Source organism: Talpa occidentalis, unplaced genomic scaffold (genome assembly GCF_014898055.3).
Source record: "Talpa occidentalis isolate TD23 unplaced genomic scaffold, MPIMG_talOcc4v2.1 talOcc4.16, whole genome shotgun sequence".
NCBI classification, from domain to species: domain Eukaryota; kingdom Metazoa; phylum Chordata; class Mammalia; order Eulipotyphla; family Talpidae; genus Talpa; species Talpa occidentalis.
Genome location: NW_023601653.1, coordinates 45,707,011 through 45,720,170, shown reverse-complemented (window position 1 = coordinate 45,720,170; position 13,160 = coordinate 45,707,011). Strand labels below are relative to the sequence as shown.

General features: G+C 42.5%; 1 long non-coding RNA gene across 2 annotated transcripts in view; it reads left to right on the top strand.

Moving 5' to 3' along the window:
- The first annotated feature begins 238 nt into the window (after nt 1-238).
- LOC119248301 (uncharacterized) overlaps nt 239-13,160 on the top strand; it is a 47,511-nt gene continuing 34,589 nt past the window's right edge. Inside the window, exons 1-3 of one of the 2 annotated variants that reach the window (XR_005125898.2) lie at nt 239-425; nt 1,091-1,270; nt 12,168-12,506. This is a non-coding gene — a long non-coding RNA (uncharacterized LOC119248301). Of the gene's footprint in view, nt 426-1,090; nt 1,271-12,167; nt 12,507-13,160 lie in introns of those variants that run through there. The other variant, XR_008552343.1, reaches the window with a different exon arrangement.

Here is a 13,160-nt window from a genome sequence, read left to right as displayed (position 1 = left end):
TGTCCTCTATGATTACAATCACCATTCTGGTTTTCATTCCTCTATATCTCCTTTATCCCCAATTAGCCCACACAATTGGGACGGAGCTGTGTGTATGCGAGGTAAAGCCAGATATTATGTGTTAACAGCCTTATCCTGTTGCTTCCTCCTGACCCCACATCATCTGACCGCACCCATGACATTGAAGGACACAAATGTCCTGATGTCATAATTAGCCCCAACTCATCAGTCACACATGAGATGCCCGACTGTGTTTATTTTTAATTTGAGTTTCTGAAATTGTTCTATTCATCATCATCAATGGAGAATCCACAGAGGCAAACCAGAAGCTACATGCCAAACACCCTGATGAATGCAAATTTTAAACAATCATCTGGGGAGGTTTTCTAGACCTACTTAAGCTTCATAAGGGTGGACACTCCTAGGTAACTGGCTACATTTTTTTATTTCATTCCATTCTTTGATCCCAGCACTTTCACACATTTCCTCAGTTTTATATTACAATAATCTAAATTAGCTGTGAAAATGACCAGTCACAGCCAGAATTACTTATTTCTATCTATTTTATAGGCTAAGTTGAAATAGAGTTAGAAAGACAGAAGGAGGAAAAGAAGGAAGGATGGAGAGAACAAGAGAAGGAGGAAGGACAGGGGAGCCGGGGAAGTAGTGGAGAAAACTGATGGAGGGTGACAGATGGGAGAAAGATGGAATGGAAGGATGGTGTCAAGGAGAGAGAAAGGGGATCAGTAAGGAGAGAGACATTTGTCACAGGCCTGACAGAGACATGGTTGGTACCGCAAAATACTCATCAATTTTTCCATGTTTGCTCTTTTAATTGATGAATGTTTCCATTGAATTCTTCTATGGGTGAATTAGTAGTATATAAATGGGAACAAAAGAAAATGAAAGTGATTTTCTTGCTCTTAGAAAACTGAAAAATTAAGTTTGGGGATTTTTATCCCTGTGTGGAGAGTTGAACTATAGTCCTTTAGAACAACCAGCTCCTAATCTCTGAGGCCCGGGTATGTTATGGAAATAAAGGGCTTTGTAGATGTGATTAAATTAAGGATTTCAAGTTGAGATTATCCAGGTAGCTCCAAATGCAAACATTAAGAAGAAAGAGACTGGGGTGAAGCTGGCAGACAGCAGAAGCAAGAAGATGCAAGAAATGGATTCTTCCCCAGAGCGTCCAGAGCAAGCCTGCCTCTACCAACACAGTGGCTGATTCTGCCCCATTGAAACTGACTTAGGACTTCTGACCTTCATGACGGTAAGATAAGCATGTCATTTTTTTTTTAAGATTTATTTCATTTGTTTATGCAAACAAGAACTGGGGTGCAGGCCAGAGGTGTGGGAGGAGGGGGTGGTGAGAGAGAAAGAGTGGGGAACAGAACAGGCAGATCTACTGAAATCCATTGCTGAGGGGAGCAGTGGGGGAGACAGGAGGGGTCTGCTGAGCCACGTGGGTCACCTCCCTGGCCAGGGATGGAACTCAAGCGGCAGTGGCTGATGATAGCTTCATAGTTCTGAGGAGGCACTGCACTACCTGGGAGGCCCCTAAGGGTGTGATGCTTTAAGGACCAAATTTGCAGTGAACCATTACAGCAGTAGCAGGAAATTAATAAACCACTACTTAGAAAAAAGGAACCAGCCAGTAGCTTCAAACACAAAGCCAAACTGCCCACTATCCCTTGGCAAAGAGGGTCCTCTCCAGGACCTCAAGCCACAGAGCCCATAGGGAGCCCATAGGTTCACTAGGCACCCACATGAAGACCCAAACAAACATTAAACTCCTCCTGAGAAAAAGCAACCCCTCAACAGAGAAAAATGATAACAGCAAAGTGAGTATTTTAAGTACTGACATTACACAGAATATATTTTCAAATACTCTTTTTGCTTCAGTAAAGGTTGAAAAAGCACCCAAAAAGTTATTCAATAATGAAACTTCAAGAAAGAACAGGGAAATAAGCAAAGAAGGAAAGAAATGTCCCATGAGTGCATGAGATAGGAAAACATCTGAGTATAATTATGCTTGGGACAGATACTGATTAATAATTTCAATTTCAATATCAAATCCTCCCTAAGGGTCTATCAGATTTTACCTCTTATCTCCTCCACAATGTTCTGAAACAGGTAAGTCAGTGATTGAAAGGCATTTTTTTTTAAATGAACAGCCAGGGCCTCCCCGGTGGTGCAGTGGTTGAGCGCTGGGTTGCGAAGCTGCCTGCAGCCTCTGCAGCGCCGGTTCAATCCCCGGCTGCTCCCCGGCCACCGGAGGAGGGTCCCACATGGCGCGCAGACCTCTCCTGCCGCCCGCTGCTCCCCTCAGCAGTGTACTTCGGTCCTTCTGCCTGCTCTGCTCCCCGCTCTGGCTCTGGTGAATTCTCTCACTCTCCCGCGCTTCTGACTGTACCCAGTACTTGTATAATAAATAAAAATAAATCTTTTTAAAAAAAAAACTTAAAAATTAAAATAAAAAATAAATAAATAAATAAAATGCACAGCCAAAAGTCAGAAAACTGCACATCTCACCACGGGAGTTTTTGGTCAAAGGGAAGATACCCGTATTTGAAACAAAATCATTTACAGAAAAGAAGGTTTATTTCCTGCAGTAAACCCCCATAAGGACAAATTCTCACTGCTGCCAGCCTGATGACAGACAACACTCTCCAGGTTGACTGTGAAGACTAATTATAATAAAGTAAAAATCAAAATCAACAAGCAATTATAAACCAGAGACATGGGGGGGGGGGGAATGGAGTAGGATCAAAACAAGGGTAGTGGGAATTGTATGGGGACTATAATCAAGATAAAAATGCATACATTGTACAAAAATGAAAAAATGATGAAAAAAATATAGCAAATTTAAAAAATTAAAATAAAATGCAATACAAAAAATAAAATACACACATGGAGAATTTACATGGTTGTAAATTCCAAAGGGGGGAAAAAAAAGGCTGGTGAACTCTTCTAGGTTAAAACCAATAAAGAAATATTATAATTAAATATTTAAAAAAACAAAATTGCAGATGCTTATCTAAAACTTACCCCAACAAGCCAAATCTCATGGTCCTGCAAAATTACTCTGGCATTCTTTTGAGATTAGATACTCTCTTGAGGTTGCTGGCACTGTAGCTTGAGACTTGGATGCAAATCTAGTTAGGATGGATTTTTTTCTTCACATTTTTTGGCATTCCAGGTGTAGAAAAAATAAAGCAATTTACAAATATACAAAATAAAGCAAAGTGAAGCTAAGATGTTTAAATTATCAGTGTGTTCCTACAAAGAGTCTACTGGGGCCTTATGGTTTCTGCTCAAAAAGAATTTATAATCAAGTTGGAAATAAAAGTCAAATTATAAAAGAATTTCCTCAATTACAAATGATAAAGGAATGAGTAATACTGGTATTTGAGAAGTATTCTTCACAACTATGCACTTGAATTGGACTATAATCTAGAATAAGAGTCAGTAGTCAAAGGAAAAAAGATTCACTTATGTTAAAAAGAATCAGTGTTATTTGATGAAATATTACTATGTTCCAAGCACTGTCTGAAAACATGCTTTTTTAAAAAATTATCTCAACAATTTCATTAGGTAAGAATCTTTACCTCATCACACCCATGAGAAGAGCCAAAAAATGAAAAGGCTAAATTCTCCAAACCCAATCAACCAATGTTAAGGAGAAGCAAGGTTAAAATCTGAGACCCAGAAAGCTATCATAATTAATATTCTCCAGAATGCAGAATCGTGATAAGTGATTATTTCTATCACAGTGAGTGCAGTGAAAACAGAGGGAAACAAAAGGAAGGAACTTATTGTTTTCCTTCTGAAACAATAGTCACAGTCCCATTCAAGAAGCAGGGTCTTTGGAGAAGAATCACCTGTTTTTATGTTTTTTTTTCCCCCTCGCTAAATACATAAGACATTTTCTTACTGAGGATGCAAAAAAATCCAGCTTTATCACTGTTCTTGGTGTGTTTGCTTTGCTTGTTTGTTTCAGATAATGTTGCATCAGAGAGTTTTAAGGATGTTTGTTGAGCATCTTCAAGGAGTGGAAGATTAATTTGGCAGTATTAAGTTCCTTCACCTTAGTGTGCATTTTCTGTTGTATTCTATCAATTACCACAAACTCAGCACTTCAGGCAACACAGGTTTATTATCTCACAGTATCTGCAGGTCAGAAGTTCAGGTTGCCTGAACCGGTTACTGCACTAGGAATCACAAGTTCAAATCAACATGTCAACAGGTCTCTATTCCTTTCTGGAGGCCATGGAAATGAATCATCTTCTGAGATGATCATGTTGGCTGACTCTTGCTCCATGTTGCTATGGGACTGAGGTCTCACCTCCTTGTTTTTCATCAGGGATAAAGAGAGTCTTTGTCAACTTCCAGAAATCACTCACATTCCTTGACTCGACCCTGGTCTCCGTCTTCAAAGGTCAAGATGGAGTCTCTTCAACATCTAACTTCTCTGAATCCCCTTTGATGCATTAGTCTTCTGCCACTTCCTCTTACACTGCTTCTCCCTAACTTCTGCTTTTCTTCTCTACTTCTTTTCCCTTCCCTGATATAATTCCTTAAGCACAGGGCATATTTACTATGGAATCGGAAAGACAGATAAAGAAGATTTCTGGAGCCCTCAGTGGATTTTTCAGGCGTTTATACCCTTTCAGGCAACCAGCTACACAGGCACACCAGGCAGGGAGGCTCGCATGCATGGAGGTGGGCACAGGCCAGGGAGGGGGGTGCTGGGAGGCAGGCAGGCAACTGAGTACCCCCAATGCCCCACAAATCTTTACTCTTCTCACTGGTGTTCTCCCATGTTTTCTCCCCTCTTCCTTAGTCACTTGTCTGTAGCTGTCTTCCCATGGCCAGCCCCCTGTGCCTCTATATCCCTGGCCTCTAAGCTCAGGTATACACACTTACACATGCCCCTACCCATATGCCATGTGTCCACAATCAGGCATGTGTGCCCGAGCTTACACTCCCAAGTGTCTTCTGCATGAACACTGTCAAGGCTGCAGGTGACAGCCAGAGACTAGTAGAGCAAAAAGTCTGATTTATTCACTTACCCTATACTACAAATCAAAAGTTGTTCGTAAGTAACATAGTTTGGAGATAAATAAACTTGATGAGTTTGGAGATAAATAAACCATGCTATCATCACCACAGTCTATGCCATACACTTCTCCATGCAAAGTTTCCTCTCACCTTCTTAGCTCAAGTGATTATTCTGGACCCACTCAGGTAACCCAAGCTAGATTATTATTTGATTGAATCATCAGAAATATTGGATTCTAGAATTCTTCCACAGTGCTTATCAACTATTTTTTTCAAAGCAAACATATTTTTTAATAATGTAAAATGAATTGTACTTGACAAATTTATAGGATCTCCACTTCTTCCTACTACACACTTTCTGGCACTGTCCTGATTTTAGGAAGTTTGAAATCCCTTCTGTGATCAAAAGACAGGAGTTTTTAAGAAGATGATAAATCCTCAAAAAAAAAATCCTGATATTAAATTTTAAAAAATTACACAAGAAAATGCAACTTCAAAAACCAGTTTCAATCTTAATTTTATGGATATTTCTTCTTGGAGATCTTAATTCTCAAAGTAATTCCCTTAATTCTTCACTTTATATTCTTATTGAAGGCCATTGTAGAGTTTGTACTTGGGGAAAATGCTAGCATTATTGAAAATCCCTCGTTCCAAATCTGTCAGGTTCTTTTCTTTACAGGAGGCAAGAAGGTTTTTCTGTGCTTGAAGTGCTTAATATTTGAATAATCCTCTCTCAGTCCTTTCTTCTAAAGTCACCCCAGATAATGATTTAAAAAAAAAAATCACCCCGGCAAAATTTTTGCCAAGTTCCAGTTACTTATTAAGGTATTGGTGTCTCCTGCTGATACAGGGCATGGCCCTTTCAATGGTCAGCATTCTTTGTATACACTACACCTCTCTTACCCCAGCACACAGGTATTTCTAGAGTAATTCCAGCTCACTACACTAAAAGGACTTCCCTTCAGCCACTAATCAGTTTAGCATATAATTAAAAGAGCTTTAGAAATCATCAGTCATCTTGCTTAGGGTAAGTAATAATTTATGCCAAGGGAGTTGGAAAGAATGCTGATTTCATTTTTTTTTTTTATCTCCTTGGAGGGAAGGTGGACTGATAAAACCATGTGCAAAGTGGTAAATTTTCATACTTACTCATATGACAAAATTAAAGCAGCAGACCTATTGATTATGTCTGAATGTTCTTAGGCTTTGTTCTTTTGGAGGTATAGGATAAGTGACTTAATCAGGTTTTTTGCACCACTAGCCTTTGTGACTATCACCTGCATCCTTGATCATGTAAATGCAGAAGGCACTCAGGAACATGGGTGTGGGGCACACATGTCTGATTGTGGACACCTGGAGCATGGATGTGGGCACACTTAAGTGTGTACACCTGAGCCTATAAGGGGGGCATTACTCAAAGATGGAGGACGAGCTACTTGATTACAGGGAGACAAGACCACAAGAGAACACCAGGGAGCCCAGAGAAAGAGTAAAGATTCATGGGGAGCTGGGGGACTCGGTTGCCTGCCTGCCTCTCAGTCCCCCTCCCTACCTGGACCAGGCCTACCTCCTTGTATGCCAGCCTCCCTGTCTGTGTGCCTGTTTTTTTTTTTTTCCTGAGCAAAAAACCTGAAAGATCAATGGGACCTTTCTTTATCCATCTGCCCAAATCCATAGTGAACCTGGCCTGTGCTTGCTGGCACAATGGGGGGGAAGAATGTTTTACATAAATATAATAACCCCTTTCGATTCTCCATCTTTTTGGTGAGAATTTAGTTTGAAATAATTTTTTTCTTAAGTAGCATTTTCATTCTCTTCATGTCTTTACATTATAAGTTGGTACTTGGATAGCAGATATTTGAAATGTAGGTTCATTTGAGTAAGTGCTGGTTCGCACATATTTTCCTTCTAAAAGTAACACTGCGACCCCACTCAGGAGAAATGAGCTCTCTAGAGTTAATCACTTGTACAATTGCAAGGTGTGTGGCCAGCGATAGGAAGCTTGTGCTGCAGGAGCCTGGAGACACCAGGGGAAAGCACATGCTGAGGGTCATTAATTTGCATTGAGTGCAGGTGAGTAGGAGGGCCCTGTCCAATTAACCACCTCTCTAAAGCGGATTCCATATTGGCCTGCTTTAGTGTGTTCCCCAGCCTTCATATTCTCGGGGCTATTGTCCCGGTGCCCAGAGTTCTTGCTGGTCAGCTAGGCAGACAGGCAGGAGGCGTCTCACCAGAATAAAAGTCCCAGTAAGAGGACAGCAGCAGGTAGATATTATGGCCAGATTAGCAAGATCAGCTAAATACCTTACTTGTAAGGATTAAGCAGAAAGGTAAGAGTAGGCACTAAAGATAGCGGGAAAAATGGAGACCCCAGGCAATAGTCTCTGGTGACTCCCTCCAGCTTACATCCCCAATGATGCATCCCCCAACCCATGCATGTACACTCCCTACATGCTTGACCCACCTTTGTACTTGATTCTGATAAACACGAGACTGCTTTTGGACGGGGCTGCATGTTACTTCCTGGTGTAGCCCCTCTAGGCCTCTCATTGCACCACATGGACTAAGTACTTGCTCTCATCCTGCACCACTGCCACTCTGCAAGGTGACACTTTAGCATTAGAATTTGCTTAGCCCTACCTTGATTAGAAGTATTCAGAGATCTTTTGCAGGTTAGAAATATAAAGACATCCACTGTGCCACAGCATCTGCTTTTTTAAAAAAGCTCAATTAAATGTAGTCTTCATTGAATACCCATTGAGTTTATTGAGCAAGAACCTTTGCTAGAGTCTTCAAAAATGGAGAAAGAGCAAATGTAGTTTCTCCACGGTGGGTCCTTAGATACACGAATCTCTTCATGTCTCCTATTCTTCTCTGAAAGGAAGGTGTTTTTATCTTAACAGATGCACAAGCTGCAGAACCTCGAGTGAGACAGAAAATCCAATCCAAACAGGCTAAAGTAGAAAAGGAAACTCATACTTGAGAAAAGTGGGCATCACTCTGACATTAAGTTTCATTTTACCCACTGTAGTGCCAGCAAGCACAGGGCAGATTATTCGGGCAGATGAATAAAGGAGAGTCCTGGAGTCCTCAGTGGCTTTTTTAGACTTTAATGCACTTTATACATCAATTGCTGTGGGGAAGGCCTGAAGGCTGGCAAGGCAGGGCAGTCCTCCCAGTCTCCGGCAAACCTTTATGCTTTCCCTGGTCTCTTTCTCTTGTAGTCATTCTGTTGCAGCCATTCTCTGTCTCTGAGTAACACCATTCTAATAACCTCAGCCTCCAGGCTCAAGTGTGCACACTTACACACACCCCCATCCATTCTCCAGGTGTCCACAATCAGGCACATGTGCCCCACACCACACTCCCAAGCTCGTTCTGCATTCAAGGCCACATTCAGAGGCCAATGGCATAAAAGCCTGACCCTGTACCTAGTGTAGGGCAAACCAGGCCCAAAGTGGGAAGGTTTATGGCTGATTCCAGCAAATGGAAAAGTATCTTGGCATTCACGGTAGATTTGACAGGGTTTGAAGATTTGACAGGGAGGCAGGGGTGGGAGGCAGGCAGCAACCAAACTCCCCAGCCCCTGCAATCTCTGTACACACTCTCTGGCTTTTCTCTTTATCTCCTGTAATGATCCTCAGCCTGCGTGTCCATGCTTATAGGCTCACACACCCCGTGCTCACAATTCTCGGCCTTGGTGTCCCATCCATGGCTTGTGCTTACTTTCCCAAACACTTTATTTTATTTTATTTCATTTTATACATTTTTACACCATTTTCATTTTTGCACAATGTATGCATTTTCATCTTGTTTATATTCCCTATACAATTCCCACCGCCCTTGTTTTGACCCTAATCTTCCCTCCTGTCCCCTCCCCACCACCGCCCTGTAGTGTGTCCTGGTTTATGGTTGCTCTTTGCTAATATCCAAGAACTGTCTCTTGGCATATCATGCTTCTGATAGGATCATGCACTGAAACAATCCCACATGGCTCAGCAGACCTCTCCTGCCTCACTCTGATCCCCTCAGCTGTGGATTTCAGTCAAACCACCTGTTCTGCACCCCACTCTGGCTCTGGTGACTCCTCTCACCCCTCTGTACCTCTGGCCTATACACCTGCTCTTATATGCTATCACCTGTGGCCTTGATCATGTTGATACAGAAGGTGCTCGGGAGCGCGGGCATGGGGCATGCATGACTGTTGTGGAAACCGGGAACATGGGTGTGGCCATGCGTAGGTGTGCACACCTGAGCCTGGAGGCCAGGGACATAAGGGCGATGTCACTCAGAGACAGAGGACGGCTATGAGAGGATGAGCGGCATGACTACAAAAGAGGCAAGATCATGAGAGAATACCACAGAAAGAGCATAAAGATTGTGGGGGTCTTACTTGTCTGCCTGCCTGACCAGCCTCCAAGCTGGCCACTAGAGTCACCATAGTGGACATTTAACCAACCTGCATTTGAATCTTCCTATATTTGGAGATTTAGTCACCTCATTGCTCCCACTAGAAAAAGGTGGCAATGCTGGGTATTTGCCTTCCCAGCCTGCCTTGCAGCCAGGTGTGTTAAGAGACCCAAGATCTGCTACCCAGACACACTGCCTGAACTTAATCTGTAGCTGGTGAGGCAAATAAGACAGAGCAAGAGGGACCACTCTGGAAAGGTGTCAGTTAAGGCAGTGACCGAGGCCCCTGTGGTGCATGGTGCCAGTAGTGCCAACTGCACGGGTAAAGGCCAAGTGTCAACTGGGTCCATGATGCAGCTGCCAGGTCTGGGCTCTGTTCTGACAGCACCAGCCCTGCTTGGTTCCAGGCATCATTCCTGGCTGTTGCCCAGCCTCTAGCTCATTGTCCAGCCTTCCAGATGACTGGGCTAGCTGCCCACACATCCTTTTAACACATTCATTTTCCATCTTATTGAACTAAAGACCCCAACTGACAGCACTGCTATTTGAGTAGAGCTCTTCACCACCTCTGATTCCAGGAAACTGTTGTTGCCATGTGTCCCCCTTCCAGCCCAAGGGGCCTTGTGCTGCACAAGATTGTATTAGCCGCTAGGCTTGATGTTACTCTGACATTACAGAATATATCTTCCGTCTTATGTATACCTTCATTAAAGAAAATGTGTGTGTGGTGGGGGGGTGGCCAAGATAGCGGAGAGATGGAAAGAGAGGAGTGAGGTCAGGGAGGAGCCAGGGAGAAAGCAGAGATCACAGGGGCTGGGAGGCTTGGTTGACAGCATGGGTACTAGATCCATTTAATTTCAGGAGAAAGAGGAGATACAGTCTAGGGCAATGATGACCAAACAGGTGATCATTAGAATCTTCTGAGAATTTCTATTTTTAAATATAGAACTTAAATATTGACTCCAAGTCCCACCTCAGAAAAACCTATTTTGCACATCTGAAGGATAACCCAGGAATATGAGTTTGTGCTCCCTAGAGTGAAAAGATGCTACCCAAGTTGACCAAATAGGAATGGAGGGTCAAGTTGCAAAGGTAAACAGTAAAGAACTAAAGTATGGGGCCTCCCTGGTGGCCTAGGGGTTAAGTCTCAGCACTGCCACCACGACTGCCCGAGTTCAATCCCAGACCAAGGAGCTGACCCACATAGGGCGCAGCAGACCTCTCCTGTCTCGCCCACTGCTCCCCTCAGCAGTGGATTTCAGTCAACCCACCTGTTCTGCTCTCCACTCTCTCTGGAAAATCCTCCCTTCCACTGTACCTCTGGCCTACACCCAGCTCCTTTACGCAAAAATAAATAAAATCTTTGAAATGTATAATTTAATTTAAAAAAATAAAGTATGACATAACTAACAACTTGGGGGAAGTAGGAGAGAGTAGGGAATCTTTATAAAAGGTGACTACCTCAATTATTAGGGTGAGGAATCAAAAGATAATGACTAAAGATGATGTTGTGCAACCATCCCAGGCTGGGTAGGTTCATTGTCAATTCTTGCAGATGAAAATAGAATTTTGGAGCCCTTGGTAGATTTTACAGGTCTTTAATGCTGAATCAGGGGACAGACCAGCAGGCAGGGAGACAGCACTGAGCCCACTAGCCTCAGAGTGACGCAGCCATCCATGCCAGAACTGAAGAGAAACTTTGGCCCACCCTTCTGAGCACAGGTGTCTGTGTTTACACATGTGCACACCCTGTGCTCTCTGGGGCCAGATGCCCATAATTGTAAGTGTGATGCCCTATGCCCGTGCCTCTCAGCCCAGGCATCCAAGGGCAACTCAGGAGAAATGTAAGACCACAGGTGGCAGCCATAGAGGCTAGCTGCAGGAAGGCAAGAAAAAGCCTGATTTAACTCAATTTTCCCTACAGATGATAAATCAAGAAATGAAGCACATCGCTCAGTTATGCAGCAACCATCAGGAAAAAAACTAGAGATCTCTGAGGAATAGAACAAGGATGGCAGGATTTTACATTTTATTTGATGCTGTTTCAAACCATTGTAATATTTTTACCAGGAAAATGTATTATCTGTTAATAAATCAATGCACCTGTTCTTCTGAACGGGCTCTGTTGAACCAGTTTAGGATCGAACTAAGCTCATGAAAGGATATGCCTATATATAAAGTTAGAGAATACAGAATCCACTCTAGGTAGGGAGAGTCATTGATTTTCTTCAGTTGGCTTTTGTATTAATGTTTTTCCACTTTTTTATTTATTATTGTTTTATTCCCAGATGTTTCCATCCTGTATCATGTGATATAAATAGCCTTGAAAAAGCAACACCATCTTTGCTCACCACTTTACAGTTATCCATTCCTTTATTCAAAAAACTTATTCCAGGTTGTTTTCTCTAGTTGCAGACCTACTTCAGACCCTTTTTAAAATGCAAACACTCTACAGAGGGGTAACAACCATTGTGGTCAATACCTTAGTGTGTCCTTTTTGCATTTGCTTAATCACCTCCACATGCTGTTTAAATGCCAAAGCACAGAAAAGAGGAATAACTCTCTGTACTGCATTGCAGTTACAGATGTTTTGTATGATGAATGGTGCATCTGATCTTCTCTTTCATTATTTGCAATTACACACAGGAAGAAAGTAAATAGAGAAATTATAACTCTGCCCTTTTTTCTCTTTTCAGGAACTAACTTTAATATCAAGTAGTAAAGCTCTTTATAGAGTTTGCTTCTTATCTGTATGACTCCAATTTGGAGCCAGTGTCATATATTCAAGTGTACCAATTACCAGTAATTTAATGGGAAGAGGAACTAAGTGAGCATCATATAGCAAGTGCTTACTGGTGAATCAACTTTGCTCTGAAAGAAAGAAAGGCTAACACATACCAAAATGCTACTGCAGAGAGACTGCTGGGTGCATTCTCAACATCACTTCCCTTCTACATGGAAGATGAGCATGTTCCTCTACCCACAGTACAGATTGCATCTTGACAGAATCCTTTCCTTGCATCACTTTCTAATATCGTACATTGGTTATTTGAAAACATTGGTTCAAGGAATTGTGCAGACCTTCCAAATACATTCCATTATGCAATATGACTCATGAAACCTCTGTAAAACTTCACTGTGTTCTCATGAAAGAATAAGCATGAAAAGGGCAAATAACACCCTAGTTAGTATCAAAAATAGATTTCACTTGGAACCACCAGGGTCCTCGGATCAGACTTTTGTAACAGCAGCCCCAGCTGGGCAGCATGAGCCTGAGCTATGCCAGGGCAGCAGGTCTGATGGCCAATGCTGGTGCAGTCATACTGGGTTTTAATGAAAAAAGAGAAAAAAACATGGCAGTTTTGGAGCAGGTCAGGTTTGAATCTAGCCAGTGCCATTCAGATATAGCAGAGATCACCTGCCCACCTCCTGCATGAGATGGTACAGGGCAGACTGGATGCACTTCTAGGGTTTTGGCTTTGAACCTGAGCTACTTTTAAAATGAACTAGGTCTGAGCTCCCATCAGCACCAATGAGGTTCAAGCTTCCACCAGCACCAATTAAGTCATGAAAACAGCCAGTTTGAAAAATGGGCCAATCAGATTTGAAAGGTGGAGACCCTGGAAGGGGATAGGAGAGGCTTGCCTTGGGTTGAGGGTTGTTGTTGGAAAGACGCTGCCTGGGAGAGA